Raw genomic sequence first — 10569 nt, 5'->3', positions numbered from 1 at the left:
TGCTGAGCAGTCCCCCATGGCTGAATCCATCCACAGGCTGTCCAGCCCAGGGGGTGTTTCTCTTGGCAACATCCAGCAGTGGTAAATAACCCGGAATTTGTGCTTGATGGATGTTCATTCCACACCAGCCTGTCTCCTGAGAGTTATATAATTCCCTTTCCTGCAGCTCAGCTGTAAATCCAGAGTGATTCATGGCAGGCCCCTCCACCAAAAGCATTTACAGCCCTGCCACCCTTGGGCAGGCAAGGACGGGGCTGAGGGCACGGGTGGCCTGTGCTGGGCTGGGGGATGCTGCTTGCCCAGGCACGCTGGGTCTCCAGGGCTGAAGCCCTTGAGCAGGGTGGCTCTGAGTGGCATCAGCTGTCCCACGGGGATGGGACAGTCTGGTCCTCTTCCTCTGGCTGGCAGCAGCCTCTCTTTCTTTTTGCTGGCGTTGTGGTGTGGGTGAACCAACCTCTGTGGCTCTGGAAGGGTCCCATCAGCTCTGGAAGACCCAGAGAGCAGGGGAAGCCAAATTACTGATGGGTTTTTGGAGGGAACCATCCCTTATTCTGCTGTGCAAGCTCCTGCCTGGCCAGGAGCCTGGCTGAGGTGCTGGAGACCTGTGGGATTTATGGTCAGGCTGGGCCCTGCCCACTCCAGTGCTGCTGGAGGGGGCTGTGGCACCCCAGGGACTGGGGAATGGAGAAACAGCTCTGCAAATATTCCTGTTGCAGTGTGTTCAGTGCTCAGGGGTGATATCCCATCTGCAATATTAGCACGAGTGAAACCGAGTATATCCCTGTTCCCCCCTTAAATCAGGTGGACCCCGTGGTGGAGGGAGCCGAAAAATTCCCCAGGCGGTTACAAAGGCAGGGAAATGTAATTAACTCTTATCTCTGACAGAGGCAGCAAGCAGCAGGCAGGAAAAGTGGTCTTTCTGGCCTCGTCTCCATGCTGAGGAGCTGGAGAGTCAGGGAGGCTGCTGGACTTTGCCCAGCAGAGGGGCTCCCCATTCCCACCCTGATGCCTGAGCTTGGGAATCTGCAGGGAGGAAAAGAAACAGAGACCTGTCAGCCTGCTGCTCATGGATGGATCCATCAAAACCCAGGCACCTAACCATGTCAAAACACTGGGACATATAAATAGCTATTTCCAGGTACTGGAAGTATGTCTAAATAAAACCAGCTTGGCTCAGCTGCTCATCCCAGACAATAAACACCTGTAAATTGTGAGGTGCCTGTGACGCACTCCTGGAGCACACCCATTCCCACTTGGATAAATATTTTGGAGTGGTATTTATCTCTGGGAAATCATGGCAGGGCTGGATGGTGCAGTGAGGGGCAGCCAAGAGCAGGGAGCAGGGTGGTTCTGGGGAAAAGGGGGCACATGTCTGATGGTGGGATGGACACCCCCTGACAGGGTCACCTCCTGCAGCTGCTCCAGAAGCTGCAAAGCAGCCTGGAGCAGGAGGCTTTGAGCACATCCAGGGTCAGGGGTGGTGTGCTCACCTGCCCCTGGGAAATGCCCTTTACCTCGGGGCAGAGGTGGGGATGGTGGGAGCAGGTCTCCAGGATGAACCCCAGGCACGGTGAGGCTGTGGAGTTCTGCTCTGGACATGAGGAAAAGGTCCCTGCCCTGTGCAGGGTGTTTGAGCTCCATCCAACTTCACCAATGCTGATCAATTGCTCAGTTTTTAATGTTCCTGTCCTCCCAAGAATCCTGGCTTTCTTTTTTCTCTTCTTTTTCTCCCTGTCACTGGCCATTGCATTTTCATCTCATTCTGCCGATAGTTCATTTTCATTTGACGTATTAATCTATGCTTCTTTCTGTAAAGATAACTCATCCCTGCCTGATGGCAGGAGTGCATAACCAGCACCACGCCAGGAATATTTCACTCCCTTTGAAAAGACGATGGAATAACACGTAACCGGAGTTGAGCTGGCATCACCCATCCGTTTTCAGAAGCCAGAGGTCCCTGGCAAGAGGCCTGGTGTAAGAACTTTGCTGGTGGGTGAGATTTGGAAGAGGAGCTGGGGGTCAGGATGCCAAGGTGGGGCTGGATGCTGGGCCCCCTTTCCCTACACACACTGGAACGTTGGGCTGTTGGCACTGGCTTCATTTATTTGCTGCTGTTAATCAGGCTTGTGGCTGGCTGGCAGCTTTAATGCTGTTTATATAAGGAACGGTAGCAGTGTACAAGAGCAATTATTCCCACCAATCTGCCCGGGGGTGGGAACTGTGCTCATTCCACCACCCCATCCCTGACAGCAGGGGCATGGGAGGTACCACACGGGGTGGCAGATGTCACCCAGAGGAAGGTTTGACAGCAAAAGCTGCCCAGTTTCCCCTGCACCCATCTGCCAAAGCCACACAGCTCCGGGGATGCTCCCGGTGCTGTTCCCTTAAATGCTTAAAAGGACTCCATCTGGTTTTAATTATTCAAATGAGCTGACAGGGTAATCAATATAAATGGTTAAATGTGGCCAGGACTAGTGTCAGCTCTGCTGCAGCACCTATAAAAGCTCTGGAGAGGGGGGGATGAGCTGTTGGAGGGTGCTGGGTTCCCCTGCTCTGTGGGCATGGGTGGCATGGCAGCCCAGGCTGGGGTCACAGGGAGGGTGAATGCCCACAGCCACCCCGTCAGAGGCAGGATTTAAAGCCATAACCTGCAGTACTTCTGGCTCTGGCTGCTTTTTTATTGCTAATATACTGCTAATTGCACTCTGCTGTGTGGTGATACTAATAAAGAGAGATTTAGAAAGCAGGAGGCTGGAGAGAGTAAATCAAGGGCACGGTACAGCCTCAGCTCTCTGCATCACAATCACCTCCAGCTCCCTGGCACCAGGGAAGGGTGAGGAACCCCAGAACCAGGACCTGCAGCTGGGGTCCCCATAGCACCCTGAGGTGCTGGTGGGTGACACATCCTGGGGTGGGAACCTCAGCTCCTCCCGGGTGCTGGAGTGCTTGTGTCCTGTGCCCTCCATGGCAATAAAGTTTCCCCTGACCCCCTTCTCCTCTCGGAGCTGTGGCCGTGCTGCTTTTTTGTTGTGTTGCCATGGAAATGCTGCCTGCATCCATCCCTGGTCCTGCCTGTGTCCTGTCTGCATCCCAGCCTGGTCCTGCAGCCGTGAGTGCCACCAGGCTCCTCCCTCGGGGCTCCACAGGGGCTCTCCCATCTCTGCCAGCACTCTGCACAAAGCATTGGTTAGAGGGGAAAAAGAGAGAGAGAGGGAGGAGGTGGCACCCCTGGGTCATTCTCTCTGTCCCTGCTGCAGGTGAGATTGATCACAGCAGCCCCACCTCCAGTGGGGTCGTGCAAGGGCAGTCCCCAAAAGCAGAACAGCTGAAATTCTGCCTGTGGCAGGAGCAGAACGATGGCAAAAGCTGGCAGGGGGGACAGTGATACCCCTGTCACCACCTCCAGCCAGCCCTGAGCCTTCCAGGTTTGTCCAGCCCTGGGTGAGGGCAGAACTGAGGTTGGGCTGTTCCTGCTCCTTCTGTTCCCAAACCCTCATTTTTACCTTGTGTTATGGCATGGAAATGTTTGACTTTACAGCCTTAGTTTATATTGCCAGGAAGTAACTTAACCATGCTCTCTAAGTGTTGAAGCTGCATTTCTTTTTGATGATTTCAAAGATTTATTAAGTTCTCCCAGGGAGAAAGAAGGAAAGGAGAAAAAAAAAAGCCAACCCAAACCACGCCAGCAAATAAGATTCAGTGGTAAGCCCAGCAAATAAACCCAAAATATATGTGCAGTGTTTAGAGATTTCGCTGGAGCATTCACTTGCTGCCAGCTCCTGTCTACAATAGGATGTAGATGTTCAGTGTTATCCTTGGCTGTAGAAGCCTTGGGGATGCTGTTTTCAGGGCTCCCTCTTTGTTTTGGGGGGTGGGATGCAGGAGCTGAGCAGGGGGCAATTTAAGTTTTGCTGTTTGCTAACAGCTGGAACACGGGGAAGTGGTCATCCAAAGCACTCAGCTGAAATGAAAACACAGTAAGTGCTTCCTGAGCTGGAATCTGGAGCGGCTCCTGGGCAGCCTGGGAACATGAGAGATGGGTCCAGTTCACCGCACAAGTTAGTTGCAATTAATTAATGAACTGGTTCTATTAATTTACTCCAAAATCCAATCACTGGGGGATGAGGTCACAGCTGGCAGAGACGTAGCAGCAGGTTGCAGAGTTTTCTGCAAAATAAATTAGCAGCATTTAATTTCAAGAATCCAAGAGAAAAAAAAAATGTGTTGAGAAGTGATGGAGGTCTGGAAATCAGAAGGGCTGCAGCCAGGAGAGGCAGAGCCAGCTGTGAGGTGGGTAAGACACAGAGCCAGGCTTCTATCCAGGGGTGTTTATGTACCTGCTCCATCAATCTGCTGCTCCCAGGACCGAGCCATGTGCCTCCAGAGGAGAAATTCCTGGGGGAAGCCAGCCTAAATTACCGTCTCCCCCAAATAGATGTGATTTGAAGCAATTTTCTGAAGTGTGGGATTATTACAGGTAAGTTATGTATTGATTTTGAAGGCTTTCAGGTGAGCAGAAACATTCTTGCCTTGTCACAGAAAAGCTGAAGGGTTGGGGTGGGTTTTTTTGCTTTTTTTTTGAGGGAAAAAGAGGAAAATGCACCATAATAAGGCAGAAGTGAGACATAGGAAGGCAGAGATGGGTTTGAGATCTCCAAAAGAGCTCTAGCCACTGAATTATCGTCAGCGAGAGGCAAAAAGCAGTGATTTGTGGTTCTCAAGGTCCCACAGGTGTTTGCCTCCCTCCCTTTTCCCTTGCACCCAGCATCTCTCCAGCCCAGAGAGGGGGCTGTTCATCAGGGGGAGTGCTGAGATAAATCCCTGTTAATCTCTGCTCGCTGTATGTGAAGGGCAGTGGCTCTGCAGGTTATTTTCTCACCTGTTTGTTGAGCTGATGGAAAATCAAGTCATATTCTTCTTCCAGTTCCTGCTCTGACAGAGGCCAAGCTGCTGTGTTTGGGTGTGGGATGCTGTGGGAAGATGTACTGGTGTAATTACCCACAACATACCAGCAATCCACCTGCCTTGGGAGCTGCAAAAATTGCAGCTTTCCTCCATAAAAACTACCCTATGATGGGACCTGGGCTGCCCAGGTCCTCCCCAGTGCTGCTGGAAAGAGGATTGCTAACATCTAACCTGTCCCTTCCTCTCCTTCTCACATTGGATGCAGGGAACAGCTTTCTCTCTCCCACTTTGCAGCCATCCCCAGCTACATTTGCAGACTCAGTTTTGCCCTTGACACTCTCTTCTCTGGGTTAAGCAACTCAAATTCATTCAACCTTTTGTGTTCCCCAGGTCTCCTGGACTGACTTCATGGAATTCATTAGTGGGTTCTTAGGCCAGGGAGAGGGAAGGTCCTGACTGAGCCCAGGCTCATCCCTGGAGGTGAGTATTCTTCCCCTGCCATGATGCCTTGGGGTCCTTTGGGAAGGTGCAGGGGATATTTTAAGCAGTTTTGGGGACTTTTTTGCCCTGATCTCTTTTGCAGAAGGCTGGCAGCACCACTTGCAGCTGAGGAATCTGTTCTCAGCGGCTTTATCTAAGCGCATCAATTTGGCTTTTCCTGAACTCAGTCCTGCAGGAGCACCTCGCTGCTTCTCCCTCTGTGTATATATTTAGGTATTTTCCCATATCCAATTAATCCAGCCCCTGCCTCGATCTATCCTGCCTTTCATCCTGCTGCAACAAAGGCTCTTTTGTTAGCGGCGCGCTGCTGGCCGCGCTGCTCTGCCAGGCTGGCATGAAGCAGCCCAGACCCTGCGGGACAGGCACGTTCATTCCCCTCCTCTGCAAACCTCGGCGCTGGGAAGGGCAAGGGAAGAGCATCATTACACTCTGAGCCTCAGCCCCCTGCATGAGAGGCAGCCAGAGGGAAAGAGAGCTCAAGCATTGCTGTGGTTAGTCAGAAAAATTTGGGGCTGTAACCCCAGGAATTGGTACAAATCCTGCTGGAGCATCATCCTAGGATTTTTATTTTTTAGCACTGTATTACTGTGGCTACATCTTACTTTGGCTTCCCAAACTGGGCCTGAGAGAATCTGAACCTTTTTCTCCCCATGAAAAACCCTTTGAGGTAATGAATGTTTTTTTCCACAGATGACATGTTTTATTTTCACTCTCTCCCCACCATTCCCCTCCCAGCCCAGGGATAATGAATCCAGCCTGGTCAAAGTTCTCAGGTGCATTCAGGGAAGGAGATGATTCTGTAGGGCTCTTCCTGTACCTGGTGAGGCTGAGGGTGTCCTTCCTGCCAGTGGGATGTCATTCCCAGAGGCCTGGGGAGATGGCACTTGGAAATGCAGTTCTTTCCTGGCTCCTCCTGCCAGCAGCACAGAGGTGTTTGCTGGGAAAGATGCAATCACTGAGCTGGGCATCACCTTAACTCTGCCCCGTTTGAGGACATCAAAGGGCATTTGGAGATGGGATAGCTTCTCCAAAGCCCTGAGGGATACAACTCTTCTCCCTTGCCCCTTTCCCAGCAGAGGCTTGTGAGCAGGTCATTGCCATCCCTCTCCTTTCCCTCCTGATGGATGCTGTGCTGTTCCAAGTTTAGCATCAGTGGGTCTGTCAGAAAAATTAATTTTTTAATTAAAAACATTTTTTTTGGTGGTGCTTTAATGTCTGGATCTGGAGTAATTATTAGTAGCTCCAGGGAGACTGTGCTTTAGAAAAATTGTTGGTGCTACTGCAAAGGAATTTATCTGATTAACGTCAGGCTTCACACGTGGCTGTCGGGGGGGATGGATGAGGGTGGGAGTCCTGCTGCTCTCAAGCAAACTGATTAATCATGGAAAATGAGGCAGGGCTCTGCAGGTGCTGATTTTCCACCTCAGAGGTGGCCTGGGAGCATCAGCAAGGGAGCTCCCTTGCCACCCCCTGCCCTGCCCACAGGTCCTGGGATGTGGCTGGAACGATTGGAGAGGTGAGTGATGGGTTTGTCCCTAGCTGGAATAAAGAGACAAGAAAACACCAAAAGAGAGCAGGAGCAAAACCTTGGATATTCTTGCTCCCATCCTGGATGGGAATGGAGGGGCTGCTGATGCTTGGTGATGTCCCTGTCCAGCCCCTGCCCTGCTGTGGCTGCTTGCACCATTTTTCATGGCTGAATCCTTCTCCCAGCCTAAGATTCCCTGAGGGAAACAGCTTTTCTCCCAGTTTTTCCTTCCCAACTCCTTAACACAAGTTTATTCCTGTGCTGAAGCGTCAGATTTAAATTCTTCCCAGCACTCCTGGCTCTGGAGGTTTTTGCTCATTTAATCCCTGTAGCCCTGGCTGTGCTGGTTGGTCCAGCTTTGGATTCTCTTGGCTGGGGGAGATTAACGGGGCAAGGTGGTGTGAAGGCACCCGTTTGCTCATCCATCCTCCTTCTGCAAGCACCTCCTGGTGGATGGATGGATGGATGGATGGATGGATGGATGGATGGATGGATGGATGGATGGATGGATGGATGGACGGATGGACGGATGGATGCTCTGGGCTGTCCAGAAGCAGGAGGGACCAACCCCTGCACTGCCCAGGACCCTCTTCCCCTTGCAGAACCCGTTTACCCAACTCCTTCATAACATTACTACATGCTTCCCTAATGGGTTCTGCAGGCTCCAGGCAGATCCTACCCTTTGTGCCCAATTAACAGGCTGTACCCTGGAGAGTGGGAGGCAGTACAAATATTTTCCATGTAGTAATAGGACTTTAAAAAAATTTCCTTTTTAAAAAATATTTTTTGGCTGTGGTGCTGTCATTATAATATTGATTTGACATCCAGGTGTCAGAAACAGCTGGATGGCAGAATAAATGGCAACTACTTTAATTCATTTTGCAGGCAGGGGAGTGGGGGGAAGAGTTTCCTCGAGGCTTTTCCTCCCCTCACCACCTTCCCTCTGCGATGCTCCATGTTCTACCCTGACAGGAACATTTATAAACTGCCACTGTGGGGAGTATTATTAACAGCTCGATTCCTTAAAGATGCAATTAATTATTCACCTGCTTCCAAATCAGTTTAAGCAGCTTCTAAGCTGCAGTGTAAATAAAACCTTCCCAACTCTCCTCTCCTCTTTCGCACACGAATTCCTGGTATTCATAAAGTGGAGCTATTTAAATTGAGCCAAACTAGCAGTTATTGTAAATTACTGCAGCTCCATTGGCTTCCCGGGCTCTCTGCTGAGTTACACCAGCCAGGATTTTAACTCATCCTTGTGGGGATGGCAACTGTCGCTATTTCCTCATTTGCCGTATTTTTAGGTTATTTTTACCTTGTTGCTAAATCCCTCCTGTTTTGTTGTGCCTGTCCCCCCTTAGCCCAATCTCCCTTTTACCTGTTTGCTATTCAATAAATCATCCCCTAAATGATCCCCTGACTTGAGCATCAGCTACAACGCCCTGGTGCAGGGTTTATTTATATTTTTTTTCTTCCCTCTTTGGAAAGACGTTGATTAGGTCTCAGCTGACTGCTGCCTTCAAAGGAGGAAATGCCGACTGTGCTCCAGGGGGGTCTGCAAGCAAAAGGCTCATTTATTGTGGTTAAGTTTCTGGGCTGAAATTTAGGTTTGGCAAATGGTAGATATTTGGGAAGAAAACATTTTAAAAAGAGGTTTGGACTTTTTTTCTCTCAGGAAAAGCTGAGACCTGCGGTGGATTTTAATGGGATTGGATGGGGAGAGCTCCTGAAATACCTTGTCATCACCACCTAGAAATGTTGAGCCCCCGGGGCTGAAGGGACAAGGGAGCAAGCAGGAATGCCTGGGGGATGCTCACCTCCATAAATAGACTCTGAAAAGAAAAAAAAAAAATTAAATGGATAAAAATCCCCTTTCCTCTTGCAGGGTCCATCTCCAGCATGAACACAGCAGCCGCCTCCCGTGTTTCAAAGAGGCCAGGCCAAATCTTTGCACAGATTAGTCATTAACAATGGAGTTAATAATGATAATGGCACAAACGTCCTGTACCTGCGTGAGCTACACTTAGGAAAATCTGCCAGCACCAGGTAATCACCATGTTTCACACTGTCAATGAGATCAATCATGTCGAGAGCCCATTCATCAATCAGCTGCGCCTGGGGCTCAGCAGGCAAGGGGGGAGTGCAGGCAGCTCTCAGTGCCTCACACCCCAGCTCCTGCGGGAAAAGGGGTGGTACCCCGGGATTGGAGCAGGGAGGGGACGTGTCCAAGTCCTGGTGGGCTCCAAACCCAGCTGGGTGCCAGGCAAAGCCCACGCTCAAACCCTCCAGGGTGCTCCCCTCTCCGTGGTGGCTGGGGCTGTCGGGGCCCCTCTGCTGGAGACAGATTGTTTGTTGCTGTTTCTCCATCTGGCTGGAATCACGTCTGTCTTCCACGGTGTTATTTGTTGCCCGAGTGCCACCTGTAAGCCATCCTTTCTGCTTGGCTTGCTGGCACGGAGATGTCCTCAGCTGCATGGCCTCAGCACCGCCCTCGGGTCCCTCTTCCCCACGTGGGATCCCAGTCCACCACTGCTCGAAATCCTGCCCCAAGGAGCTTTCTGCTCTGAAAAATAGGACCTTGCCTCAAAAATCCTCCCTAAACGTGTAGTCCTGGCGGAAGGGAGACAGCAGCAGGGAATGGGCAGCTGTCCCAGGGCAGCTTCGCTCCAGCAACCAGCCAGAGGTGATGGATGTTATGAATAGAAAGTTATATATTTTTTTTACGTTGCAGAGTTAAAAACAAGTCAGACCAGTTGCTGTAAGTTAGTTTCACTGTTAAAGAAGAGTTCTTCAATTACCCGTTAATGGCTGGTGATTAACCATTGTCCCCCTGATGCTGGCCGCTTGCCAGGGAGGGACACCAGGACAGACCCTCCAGGTGAAGAGAACAGCAGTGACATCAGAGCCAGTATGCAGATGAGAAATGCACTGCGCCCTGAATTTTTACAGTTTCCCCAGGAAAACCCCTAAAATCACGAGCCAACAAGTGACCTAAGTGACGTCTAAGGATGGGAGCGTAGTCCCGTACCTGCTTGGATCCTTTTTGCTTCTCACCCTAACCTGAAAAGATGCTGATTAAAGAGACGCCCCGGGGTGTTAGACAAACAAGCAGGAATCTGCTGCTCTCCCGTGAGGACAGAATCCCCAGCTCTGCCTGCAGACCAGGACAAAGCTGCATCACCCTCCTCCTCCTCCGTGCCACGCCTGGGAGCAGCAGCGGCGTGGGCGCGACCCGTCGATTGCTCCCCACCTGAGCTGATTCTTCTTAATAAAGGCATTAAAAAGGAGAAAGATCTCCTGCCCATTTATTTCAATGGAGAGCCTGTCCCCATCTGCGGCGAGGCTGGGGCTGGACCCCGCCCCAGGGCAGTCAGCCGAGCACAGCCTGGCCAAGGGACAAGAACAGGCTGTAAAGAGCATGTTATGGGCAGCTTGGGGTCTGCAAACCCTGCTGGACAATCCCTTACGGCTGCTGTGTTGTTGTGGGTGAGACACCCTGAGGGTAATCTCAACACCTCCCAGCTCCTCTCAGCACCAAACCTTGTGGGACAGGGACACCCTGCTTCTGGGTGGCTCTGGGGGACACAGTCCTGCCCTGCCTGTCCCTGTCCTCGCTGCTGACTGATGGGTGAGCA

The 10569-nt window shown here is 51.3% G+C and overlaps 1 long non-coding RNA gene across 1 annotated transcript; it reads left to right on the top strand.

The window, feature by feature from the left end:
- Positions 1–1846: 1846 nt before the first annotated feature.
- LOC135280615 (uncharacterized) lies at positions 1847–10111 on the top strand. Its single transcript, XR_010347495.1, has 4 exons — positions 1847–1989; positions 5296–5385; positions 8820–8980; positions 9884–10111. It is a non-coding gene; the product is annotated as an uncharacterized LOC135280615 (long non-coding RNA).
- Positions 10112–10569: the final 458 nt, after the last annotated feature.

The sequence above is a fragment of the Passer domesticus genome, chromosome 14, assembly GCF_036417665.1.
Source record: "Passer domesticus isolate bPasDom1 chromosome 14, bPasDom1.hap1, whole genome shotgun sequence".
NCBI lineage: Eukaryota > Metazoa > Chordata > Aves > Passeriformes > Passeridae > Passer > Passer domesticus.
Note: the sequence above shows the minus strand (reverse complement) of the source record. Positions and strands in the feature narration are given on the sequence as shown.